The sequence below is a fragment of the Ictidomys tridecemlineatus genome, chromosome 4 (assembly GCF_052094955.1).
Source record: "Ictidomys tridecemlineatus isolate mIctTri1 chromosome 4, mIctTri1.hap1, whole genome shotgun sequence".
NCBI lineage: Eukaryota > Metazoa > Chordata > Mammalia > Rodentia > Sciuridae > Ictidomys > Ictidomys tridecemlineatus.
The window spans coordinates 76,253,239-76,266,132 of record NC_135480.1 but is presented as its reverse complement, the minus strand read 5'-3'; positions in this window follow the sequence as shown (position 1 = coordinate 76,266,132).

Below are 12,894 nucleotides of genomic sequence, written 5' to 3'. Positions count from 1 at the left end.
GCAGGAACACAGCCACATCAATGTTTATAGCAGCACAACTTATAATAGCTAAACTGTGGAACCAAAGTAGATGCCCTTCAATAGATGAATGAATAAAAAATGTGGCATATAAATACAATGAAATATTACTCAGCAACAAAGAGAATTAAATCATAGCATTTACAGCTAAATGGATGGAGTTAGAGAAGACGGAGCTAAGTGAAAATTAGCCAATACCCATAAAACAAATGCTGAATATTTTCTCTGATATAAGTAGAATTATTTCTAATGGGGTAGGGAGAGACAGCATGGGTGAAATAGACAAACTCTAGCTAGAACAGAGTAATGGGAGGGAAGGGTGGGGACTTGGGGTTAGAAATGATGGTGGAATGTGATGGACATTATTATCCAAAGTACATATATAAAGACACAAATTGGTGTAAATATACTTTGTATACAACCAGACATATAAAAAATTGTGCTCTATATGTGTAACAATATATACGCTGTCATATATAAACAAAAATTAATTAATAAAAAGAAATTTAATTCCTATTAACATTAACTCCCCATTCATTCCCACTCCCCAGCACATGGAATTCTCTTAACTCTTTAGGATTTTATGGATTTGTATATTTCCAGAAAGTTCAAGAAAGTGGAATTACATCTGTTGCTCTTTGTGTCTTCTTCTATCATTTAGTTTAAAACTTTCAAGGCTCATTCACATTGCAAATTCAGTGTTATTTACACATTTGAGCCAAGCTGTAGCAGAAGGATGAAGAGACTTATATATTAGCTCACTAAACAACTGAAAGTAGCTAAGGGTGCTTACATTGCTCTCCAGTCTGACTTAGTTGGGTAGATCCAGGTATCTGACAGATTATTATTTTCTGAGTTCTTGTCATTCATCACATCTCAGTTCAACGGTTTTTCAGGGAAGTCATCATTGCCTCCATAGACCAGAATAGTTCCTTTTACTCCATATCACCAAATGTATTATACCATCTCCTAATATTCAACAAACTCTCATCAAATTGATAGTTACTTACTACTACTAGACTCTAAATTCCAAGATTGGAGGGTAGTATTTGTCATAGTTACAACCATATTCCCATTATTCAAAATTCAATGGTTAGAAGGTTGTACATGATACAAATGTAGAAAAAAAGTGGATTTTTTAAAAATACAGATTAATATTAGTAAATACTCTTATAGCATTAAGAATGCTTCTCAAACAATGTAGCTGAAAAGTTAGAAGAGAAAATACTAATGAATAATGTCAACAAAGACAAACAATAGATTGATTTTCAGATTCATAATCTGCTATGGCTTGTATCTGAAAGTCCCTGAAAGGGCCATGTGTTTACAGTCTTCTTCTTGGAATGAGCTGCTGTTTGTTCACCAGTTATACAACCTTTGTGATATTCAAGATGAAAAATTGTTCCCCAGATGGGTGGCCTAGGACTGGGAGTAAACCTGCTGGAACTTAGGTGCAGATGACTTAGAAGTCTGGAAGATGGGACACGGATTTTTGTCTTGGCAGTAAATGAGACAGATCCCTGAGTCTACCTCAAGTAGGTGCTCAGAGCACTTTCTTTGCAAAACCACATCCAATGCAGAAATGTGCCAGTTCAACGTGATTGCTATTGCCTAGAAAAGAGAAGGAAAAACACCTATTGACTGCCTCCTGTGGCCTCTGGCGCCCCTCTTAGTGGTGACTGCTATGCACCATACTCAAGAGAATAGAGGTAAAAATAGAAGCAGGGATAAGACTGAGAAGCAATCTGAGCTGCTATTCCTAGAGGAGGCTCAGGTCATCCAAATGTGGAGTAAGAGAGTGAACACCTGGAATTTGTCTGGGGAGTTGGGCTGAAGAAGCTAAGCATGGCATGGCGTTCAGGAGGAAATGGATTTGCACGCACACTTTGGGCATCACAGTGTATGGTATCTGGCACTACCGGGATAACAGAGCCTTGGTCCTTCAGAAGACTTCCCAGGGAAGCCTGAAATCTGATGGCATAGGGCCATCCTTCACAGTGTCCTGAAATCAGTCACCTGATATGTGTTGCTCGGCATGTGGAGATTTTTATGCTAACTTGTAGGTCATGGACCTTTCACGATTACATTTGATCACCGAAATTTAAAGATAAGAATATGGATGTGAATGTAGCCATATGCCCAAGCGGAATTGATTATGGAACCCCAGATTGAAGAGCGATTTTGAAATAGTAGCCTTTGCAGTTGCGAAAACTGACCGCTAGGGGGCAACCCGTTACCTTGACTTTGGAAATGCTGATTTCATTTTTAACTTTTTGGGGTCATATGTATTCAGAATTCTCTTTTTAAGAGATCAAAAACGATATGTGAACTTGTGATCACACACATGGATGTTACACTTTGAGTGATTTATAAGCGCGTAAAAAAAACAGTGTCAACAATTTAATTTTGTAATGACTTGGAAAAAAGGTAGGGGAAGACAATGAAAACATATCTCCAATTTATGATCTGAAGAGCTACGGATGAGAAATATAGTAAAGAAAATGTCATGTTTCCAAATACTTCAAACTGTTACTTTTCTTTGAGGAGGCATTCTATGATATGGAAAAAAAATATATACACACACACACACACACACACACACACATACACACACACATCCATACATATACATACATATACACACACACACATATATATGTATGTATGTATGTATGTATAAGCGTGTGTGTGCGAGCATGCGCTTTTAATGGAATTTAGGCTTAACACTTTCACTTAATTTTTGTCATCAGTTCCTCCACTAAAATAAACCTTGGATTGGAATAGTTAGGACACATCACCAAGTTGAAAATTTATGAGATTTTTTTCTTTTTTTTTTTCTTTTTTATAATGGTGGTGGGAATGGATTCAATTCAGTTACACTATAACCCAGAGCTCCCTAGATTAGGCCATCACTCTACCAATGAGCCCCCGCCCCAGACATTCCTGTGCAACTGTAAGAGATTCATACACGCTTGCTGATTGGGGCACACCTGTAATCCCTAACAGCTTGGGAGATGGAGGGAGGAAGATTGAAATTGCTAAGCTTGCCTCCACAATTTAGCAAGGCTGTAAGCAACTTTGTGAGACCTTGTCTCAAAGTAAAAATTATAAAGGGTTGGGAATGTGGCTCAGTGGTAAAATACCCCTGGGTTCAATTTCTGCTACCAAAAGAACAAAAAGGCATTCATCCCACATTCAGCTTATGAAACTTACATTCTATTGCTCTCATAAAAAACTGTTCAGAGATGAATACTATATAACAGAATAAATCTTCACATAATAAAAACAAACAATGTTTGATTTTAGTACCTTTATGAAGAATCAGTTGATTTTAGATGTGTGGGCTTATTTTTGTGACCTGTCTTCTAATCCATAAATTATTTTCTTGATAATGTTAAGGAACAAACTTTTGTACTATTAAAGTTTCTTTTGAGAATAAGTACATGTAATCCTTTTAAATGAATATCTCTTTTGAACAACCAATAAAAATAAATAAATAAATAAATAAATAAATAAATATCTCTGCAGGACTATGTGGCTTTAAGGAAGAACATGATCCAAGTTCAATATCAGATGATGTATCAGTTTCTCCTTAAGGAGGAGGGATTTCAACTGACAACACAGAACAGAAAAGCAAAGGAAATTTTGCAGCAACTCAGGGACAGTGAAATCAGAATGGCCCAACAGACAGAAAGGCTGAAGGATATGTGCAGAGAGCTGACTGAGATGTGCCACAAGCCTGACATGGAATTGCTCCAGATGACCAGGGAAGGTCCATTCTAAGAGAGAGGAATTCTTGTCTAGGCAATGTTGGCTGCAGAGCCCATTGTGCTCAGCTCAAACACAGGTGCACCTTCACACACATCCCTACATTGGGCCAATCACTTGTTTCTCTGTATTGTGGTAATCTTGGGAAATTTTACACCTTGTGTTAGATAATATAGGAAAAAATAATTTTCTTTGTTCCCAGGAGACTACTCGTACAGAAAACTCTGGCTAGGGGAAGGTTAGTTTCATTGGGTTAATTCTCAAATCATGTTACCTAATTCACCACCTTCTCTTGTCTTGCCAGGAAGCAATTTCTGAAGATACTGGGGATTTGTCCATGTGTAGTCAAAGTTGCAGAGTTTGGTAACCAATTCCCATGCTTTCTGCTTTTTCTGTGCTTCCTTGTTTGGTTTAAATTTGTCAGTTTGGTCAGACCTCTCCTTGAGAATAAAACTGGAGGTGAGGGACAGGGAACCTGGGTCCCACTGCCTCAATGCACAGCCCCTTTCTGAACTCCCTTCTTCTCAGTGGATACCAAGGATGTCTCTCGTGGGTGAGTTTCTCTTATCAACATAGGCTCTGATTGCTACTTAACAGGGAAAGAAGAAAAACTACTTTCTTAAAACAAACAAGCAATACTAAACAGTTAGGTTGAGGGTTAGGGTTAGGGATAGAACTCATTTTTTCCTTGCAGGAATTTTAAAGCATGTTGGAAAGGCATTTTTCCACCATAATCTCTGATTTCTAAAAATTTTGTTTTCTTGTTGATAGAGAATATATGTTTTGAATTATTAACATTTTTCTATGTGGCTATTTAGCATTTTGTCTGAAAGAGGTCTAAGGCAATAGATTTTTGGTCTCAGAAATTTCCTCCTTATGTGAATAGATTTAAATATATCTATTCATTCTGGGCTTGTTTCACCCATTTCTACTATCTTTTTCAGCCCCAGATAAACAAGATAATAAAGAGTGTTTTCCTAAGGCACCCAGGTAACCAATATTCTTGAGAACTAGAGAGCTGGAGCACACTGGAGACACTCCATTGGGGGGAGGGGGAAAAGGAAAGAGGAATGTTCCCTAAGGATTCAAGAGGAGGGGACTTCATTCCCATCAGAGCAATGTCCAGATCCTGTCTATCACAGAACACCCTAGGTATAGGCAGAACTCAGAGTGAAAGGTTTGCCTGAGAACTCTCAGGATCAGGGCTTTCATGCTGTATTAGATACCCTCCGTTGGGAGAGATGATCAAAGTCTCTGTTCTAAGGAACATTCCCCTTTAGACCCCATTGAGTATATCATTTGTGACTTTTGTGGACTGAGTCCCAAAGGCTGAACTTCTGATTTCTGTAAGATACCAAGGATCTTTGTATTGCCCACATTCCAGTGAGGAATGCAGGGAGGAAATTACATTCAATAATTTAGAAGTTGTATAATATCAGAGAAGAATAAAGACATTAGATATTAATATAAATTAAATTTTTAAAAAATGGTAAAATTTCTTAAATCCATAGAAGTGTAGAATAAAATGTATACTCAATTAACCCCAAATGGAAAAATTTTGTCATTTTTACAGTACTAAGTTGTTGCAGATGTGAATGGCTCAGCAAAAGAACCAAAAGCTCACATCAGGGAACACCACTGGAATTCTGGACATGCTGAATAGCTTCAGAGGTAAGAAACAGTTGTCTGGCAGTCAGGCCTCAATTTCTTTCTTCAGTGGCTTCTGAAATGAGGAATACCCATTTTCAATTTTAAAATTTTTGACATAAAATTTGTATATGATTTTCTAGAATGTTTGTACCATCCTTCCTTGCATAATCACATTACAATGACCAAGATTGACTTTTAAACTTACAGATTGCAAATGCAAAATTCAGACCACACTTTAGTTATGTCTGAACACACCCACAGTAAAAAAAAAACAGATTTTTTAGCTTTTGTGATTATGAAATGATACAATGCTTACTTCTCAGAGTACCAAGCAAACATTTGTGTTTATTTAGTTTAATTTTGGAATTTTGAATGTGGAATAGTGATTTTTAATTTGTCCTATATGCTAGTTTCATTTATCATAAATTCTACAAAAATATATTATTCATAAATCAGAAAGTTTTGACAAAAATGATTGTTAGGCAAAAACAAAAAAAAAGATAAAATTGTCACAAGTGGAATAATTCCAATCCTACCAGATAGATTTCTAAACAGATGAAAGTTAAGTGATCTGGGAACATGTCAAAATTGTGTAAATCCCATACTAGAAAACAAGTCTATACACAGCAGAAGACTGAAACCCAGGTAAGGTTAGAACCAGGGTCTCTGCAGATAAGGCAAAGCAAGAACATTCTTTTCAGAAACTGCTGAAACGTGCATATATTGTGTGTCATGTAATTTTTGATGTTTGGAAATGTAACAGTCACAGCTGATACCATAATGAGTACCTGTATCATAGCAAAGTGATGAATATTTTTAACACTATTAAAGAAAAAACAGAATCACAGTTTTCTACAAAAGTAAGGATTTCATATTTTATGAAACAAATTATCTAGAGGTAAACAAAAATAAATTGCTGCTCCACACAGCCATATGGCTTGACCTACTTTCCTTCCTTCCTTCCTTCCTTCCTTCCTTCCTTCCTTCCTTCCTTCCTTCCTTCCTTCCTTCCTTCTTTTCTTTCTCTCTCCCTCTCTCTCTTTCTCTCTTTTTTTCTCTCTTTCCATGATGGGAAGGAGCTGTGAGTGCTGCAGAGGTCATAATAAACCTGCTTCACACCTGAGTGAGGCTGAACTCTGCTCTTGTTAGTGAGGATGACAGACAAATAAAGTAATAATTGAACATAGATCCTCAGCCTCTCACAACAAGGTTACATAGTACCATTTGCTTTCTGCAGTTAATAGTACTGTGAAATAGGAAGTGGCTGACACTACAAAGCTGTATTAAGGATGTCAGAGGTGTGACATTTGGGGATGACCAGCATAGTGTACCTGGAGATACCCAGAGAATACAGAGTTATGCTGCAAGGGGGACCCAGGCCTTCACCTCAGGTAAGCACTATTGGGAAGTAGAGGTGCTGATCTATTCCAAATGAATTCTGGGCGATTTTAAATATTCCAGAACAATCAATATTGATTAAAGTGTTGATTTTGATGGGCATTTCTCATATTTTCTTTGAAGAGGAACAGGCATTACAGTCTCTCTACCAACCCCCCACCCCTAATTCAATATATGCAAAGGCCTCTGGGTAGGGTTAGGGTGTTTCTAGATTATGACAATGGAGCTGTGAGCTTTTATGATGTTTACTTCCCTTCCTTCCTTATTTACCTCTCCTCTGAGCCTGTCCTTTGCCTTGATTCCCTATGAAGTCAAGTGTCAAGAGAACTAATTGGTGAGCTCCCATGTCAGGAAACTGAAGTCCTGAGACCCACTCAAGTCAGACAACAAGAGCATGTATGAGATCTGTGGGCACGTGTAACTTTAAGAAACAGTTAAATTATATTTGGCTACAAATATAATCTACCACATTGAATGTATTAATTTGTTTACTGAAATTCATTTTCATAAACTTGTTTATTGTGTAGCATTTACTAGAATATCAGGAATAGCTGATATTCTAGTAAATTTATAGAGAGCATTCTTCTAATGTGTTTTGCTCATGATTTGTAGCATATCCAGAGTTGTACTACCATTGTAACTATCTAATTCTAGAAAAAAATTTCATCACTTCGCCAGAACATGCCCAATGCATTAATATTTACATTCCACTGATCCTCTGCCTTCTGCTGGCAACCTTCAATCTATTTTGGGTTTATTCAACTCCTGCACCAGGGACTGGGAAAGGCAGGGGATATTATGAGAAGATAGGACATGAGAATGAACACTTACATCTGACCTGCAATGTGGATTTCACATGTGTCTAGCTGCTGTCAGACTCTCATCAATTGGTTTCATATTAAAATCTTCAGTGGAGCAATATAAGTTTGTTGCTGATGACAAGTGATGAATCTCACGTTCAACTCACTGTAGTTGGTGAGATACAGTGTGCATTTTTTTTAACCAGAAAGCAAGAAGTTTTAAATTGTCAATGGTGTTACCCAGATAACGAAAAATATCTCTGAATACTTGTTTAGGTAAAATACCCCACTCATACTCACCTGGATCTGCATTTCAGCTACTGAATGAAACTTTTGACTAAAAGATTTTTGGAAAACTAGACACTAAGGTCAATAATCAACCTGCTATTATTAATATGCTTAATGGAAACAATGCAAATGTGCAGTCATAGGCTTTTCAGAATGGAAAGTATGTTATAGCTCAGCTTCTTTGGAACATAGTCTACCACATTGTACCTCCCAATATGCCTTTGTTGCAGGTTCTTCTAACTCAAAAAGTTTTAAAGTGCAACTGTTTCAGAGATACTCAAGAAACCCAATTTGGAGAAGGTGTGACAGGGAAGTGGATGAAGTGAATGACCCTTGACTTGGGGGGAAACTTAGTAGGTGTACTAAGGTTTTCTGTTTTCTCTGAGAAATGAAAAGGGGATTAACACCCTTTGATCCTAAAAACAGTTTCATGTGGTAGGCAATATGTGAGCAATGAAATTGTAATTCATGACAACGTAAATCCACTGCAGACTATCAGATCACCATGCTCTCAAAGAGCTCAGGCTCATGGTTTGAAAGAGCAAAAAACTGACAAAGATTGTTAAGACAGATTTTTATGCCAAAATTCTACTCGAATTTGGTTCTCTTCTACAAATATTATTCCCCACAATGTGAGAGCAGTTTTTGTGTGTGTGTGTGCTTTTTGGGTATAGAAAAAATTGGGGTGATAAGGCTAAATGAATGCAGTACTAATTATTATGGGCTCTGATCAGTACCTTACTCTTGGTTATAAAGCCTCTTTTAGGAGACTCAGCCACACATACAGATTTTAGAATCAATTTCTCAATATCCAAACACATGCAAATAAGTGAACAAAAACTCTATTTGAGCCTTTATTTGAATGGTCTATTTAAGGAAAATTACCACATTGTGTCTTCTACTCCACAGATATGGGATATCCCTCTGTTAGCTTTTATTTTTAAAAAATTCTCTCAAGATCATTGTACTGTCAGGTGTAACTAATTAAAACAAATTTTAAAAAAATTCTCTCAAGCTGCCAGTTGTGGTGGCTCACACCTGTAATCATCCAGTAATGTTCCCTAATCCCCATCTCCATGCCCATTCCCTACCCTGCTTCTCCTTTTTTCATACTTCCTCCTTCTTTTTTTTTTAATTAGATGTTTCAGGTTTAGCAGTTATTAAGCACCTGCAGCATCGGGCTGGCCAAAGGGCTTCTCCTTTTCCTGTGCAGGGCACCATCTCCTCCATACCTGTGTCCAACACCCTGGCCCAGAGGGTAGATAATGTCACACTCTCCCTCCCATCTAGAATGGTAGCAGATCCCCAGTGATGCTACTTTCTGGCTTGTGTTTTTCCTTCAGCTCTTCCTTCACCAGTGTAACCAATACTTACCATTAAACTGCCTCTGCTTTAAATGCACTGCATGCTTTCATTTTTCTTGGTTAAATTCTACTGATACAGTGCCCCTTCATATTTTTTTCAATTCTCACAAAGACAAGGTATAAAAAAAAAGAAGCAGGTAACAAATTTCCCTTTAAAAAGTGAAAAAAAATGCAGTAAATTGTTCTAAAAGTGATTAAGGGTGATTCATCCGCATTTATGAGAGGAAAGCATTGTTTCTCCTGCTTTCTTGTCAGAGCTTTTAATTTATACATGAGTATGACCTGTCAAACAACACCTTTGAAATAGTGTTTCTTTCAAGCTGCATCTACAAACGAAGGGTTTTAAAGATCCATAAAGTATATTTCATTACCTGTGTTCCCAATTGATTCCACATGTTTCTCTAAATTTACACAATTGTGTCCTTAGCACAATTTTATTTTTTTTTTTTTTGTGGAGATTGAAATTGAACCAAGGACCTTTTACATCCAGACAAGCACTCTACTAACTGAGCTATATACCCAATCACTTAGTACAATTTTAAATTTATTGGTTGAACAGAAACAAAATAAAAATACTCAATATCATAAATATCATGGTGAATGTTGGTAATAGACTTCAATTTTTGAAAATATTTGCCTGTTAGTTGGTGTGGTACATAATAGAAATGGACTCTCACTAACAAATAATTGTGGAATTCAAATACATAATTAAGCTAAGATATATTAGAGGAACTTTCTACCTTTGGGTGAATAGGAATTAAGAATCCCTTGAGGTCAGTAGCTTTAGCCTTACAGAGGATGCTCTGGTTAAGTCAATAATCAAAGGAGGATTCTGGAAGGCCGGTGATGAATGGAAGGAGACAGTGCCTGGACAATCTTGGCAAGGTAATGCTTGCAGAACTTCAAAGGTCAAGACACAGAACATTTTTTAACCTACAGAACCATTTAGATGAATTTTTTCTACTTACTTTTTGCAAATGGTGAGTTAAAAGCCTGTATGTATTGTAGAATATGTTTAGCACTTTCTTTTATAATAGCCTGGTACTGACTTTCAGTTTGAATGGACAAAATGGTAAATACTTAGCACTCTGAATTTATTAGTCATCTACCAAAAGGTCAGTTTCTGCAAATCCAATGTAATTCAGGACATTTCTTAAGAGGACAATTAGTCCTGAACAAAATTAATGGATTATGTACATTTTCCATATAGAATAAAAATGAAAACTCAATAAGAAATTATATAAGATCATAATAATAAGAATTATTGGCTGGGGATGTGGCTAAAGTGATAACATGCTCACCTGGCAAGTGTAGAGCACTGGGTTTGATTCTCAGCACCACATAAAATAAAAAATAAAGATGTCGTGTCCACTGAAAACTGAAAAATAAATATTTAAAAAAATTCTCTCTCTCTCTCTCCTCTCTCTTTCTCTCTCTCTCTCTCTCTCTTAAAAAAAGATTTATGAAGCAATATAAATCATAGTGTGATGGGAATAATGAGTGATTATATTTCAAGTATGGCATTCACAACTACTCAGTTAAAAATAACATACTAACCATAGGCATCAGGAATGTAAAGCTCAAAGGTAACTTAATGTGGGGCCTTTTGGTTTTATAATGGGCCTGTAGAATAGCTCCATGATTGGCTGGTGTTAAGCAAATTAATTATTGTCACCATGTTTGTTTGTTTTTATCTGTTAATTAGTATATCAGAAATGTGTTATGAGTATTAAATGAGCCAGGATTATTGCATTACCAGCCATATAATAAGGTTGAATTAATGTTTAGTTATTATTAAAATAACAATGGTCTCCAAAAAGATTTAAAAAGCCATTAATTTGCTAACCCAAAATTTGTTACAGATCATGTAATTAATTTACAAACAAAGAATTAGAGCAACAGTGCTTACTTAATCCTGGCAACTGAGACCCCTGGAGACAGTGCAGTGAGGTATTTATGAAATGCAGTCATCCTTTTACATTATGAATCTGAATCTTCCCATACTGAGAATCTGTGCTGAGATGAAGCACTGTTGTCATTGTGGGTGGGCTGTTCACTCACACCCTCTCCAGAGAGGAAAATGAGAATCAAAGGGTTCAAGGGCAAAGAATATGACCTGATCTAACAAAGAAGATAGAATGCTCTGGCTCTGAGTGGGGCACTGTTCTAGGGATTGGCAGAGTTAGCCTTGGTAGAGAAAAGACAATATTGGCAGATGTCCAGTCTATTCAATATGAAGCTTCAGGTGCAAGAAGATTCTTGGACAATTTATTTCAAAGTTCAGCTCTAATACTTAATGTAGAACCACCTACATTTTTATATTAATACTTATGGAGGACTGAACATTAGCATAAAATTCTTTGAATGAAGCTATGCTAGCATGTTGTATGTGTTCATCAGAATGGCTGTATAGGAAAACCTTCTGTTTTCCTTCTATAATTTTGACTTTAGTTATGGGGCCACCTTACATTAAAAACCATGGTTGTTTTTAGCCCTTTAGCTAATTTTACACAGTTTCTTTTTCTCTCTCTCTCTCTCACACACACACAAAATCAAAATTTTGTTTTGGGTTTGAGGTCAGAATTGTTTTGGCTTGTTCTGAGCAACATACTTATATTTTTTTATCTTTGCAATTTATCATACTGTATTATCTTTCCTTATTGAGAATTCTCCAACATGCCACTAGTAACCATTTCACTACTAGTTTACTTGGCCACCAGTCTCTTTCTTCATGAATGGACAGATGGATTCCTTTTCTTGGAGTAGCAAAATGCATAGTTTGTTGCTTTTGTCATTAACAAATATGTTGACAAGCCAGGTGGTATCACTCCCATGAACCATATCAAAAGAGACAGAATGTCTCTCTGCTATGATCACAGCAGGACTTCCCAGGTAAGCACCTCCAGGATCCATACAGATCACTATATTCTTCCATGAGGAGATCAGAGTGCAAATGGTGTGAACATTGTAGATAACCAGACAAGGGATTCTTTTTTTTCCCTACAAGGATCTTTCTCACTTTCCACAACTTATACTGGAGTTCCTCAGGTTATTACAATAAATAGCAAAGTGATCCCTGGTGTTATAGATCAGATGGACATCATCTCTAGTCTTGTCACTACTGATGATGTCATAAAATTATCAGGGTAAGTCACATCAGTCCAGTCATTGCCATCAGTCTTAATGAGCTGTCATGCAGACTTTCTTTGCTTCATCTCCCATCTGGGCATACTTAAGTCTGTTCCATAGGAAATATGAAGTCCAAAGTGATAAGAGGAAGACATTCTCTCAACTTTAGTGGACCAGTGGAAGAATGAGGAACAAACATATGCTCAGTTTATCCTGCATTCAGAGCTTTGGAGCTGCTACTCACTTCAGATGTTTCTTAGAAACACAAGTCTTGGCAACTTAGAGAGACCTAGTCCAAACAATAAAGAATAAAAAAGAACCAGGAATGTAACTCAGTGAGGTAGAGTGCCCCTGAATTCTAGTTTCAATCTCCAGTAGTACTAAAGAAAAAGAGAGAGAGAGAAAGGGAGGGAGAAAGAAAGTTGGAAACAAAGAGAGACTGAGAAAAGATAAACATAAAATTTTAAAAAGTGATTATG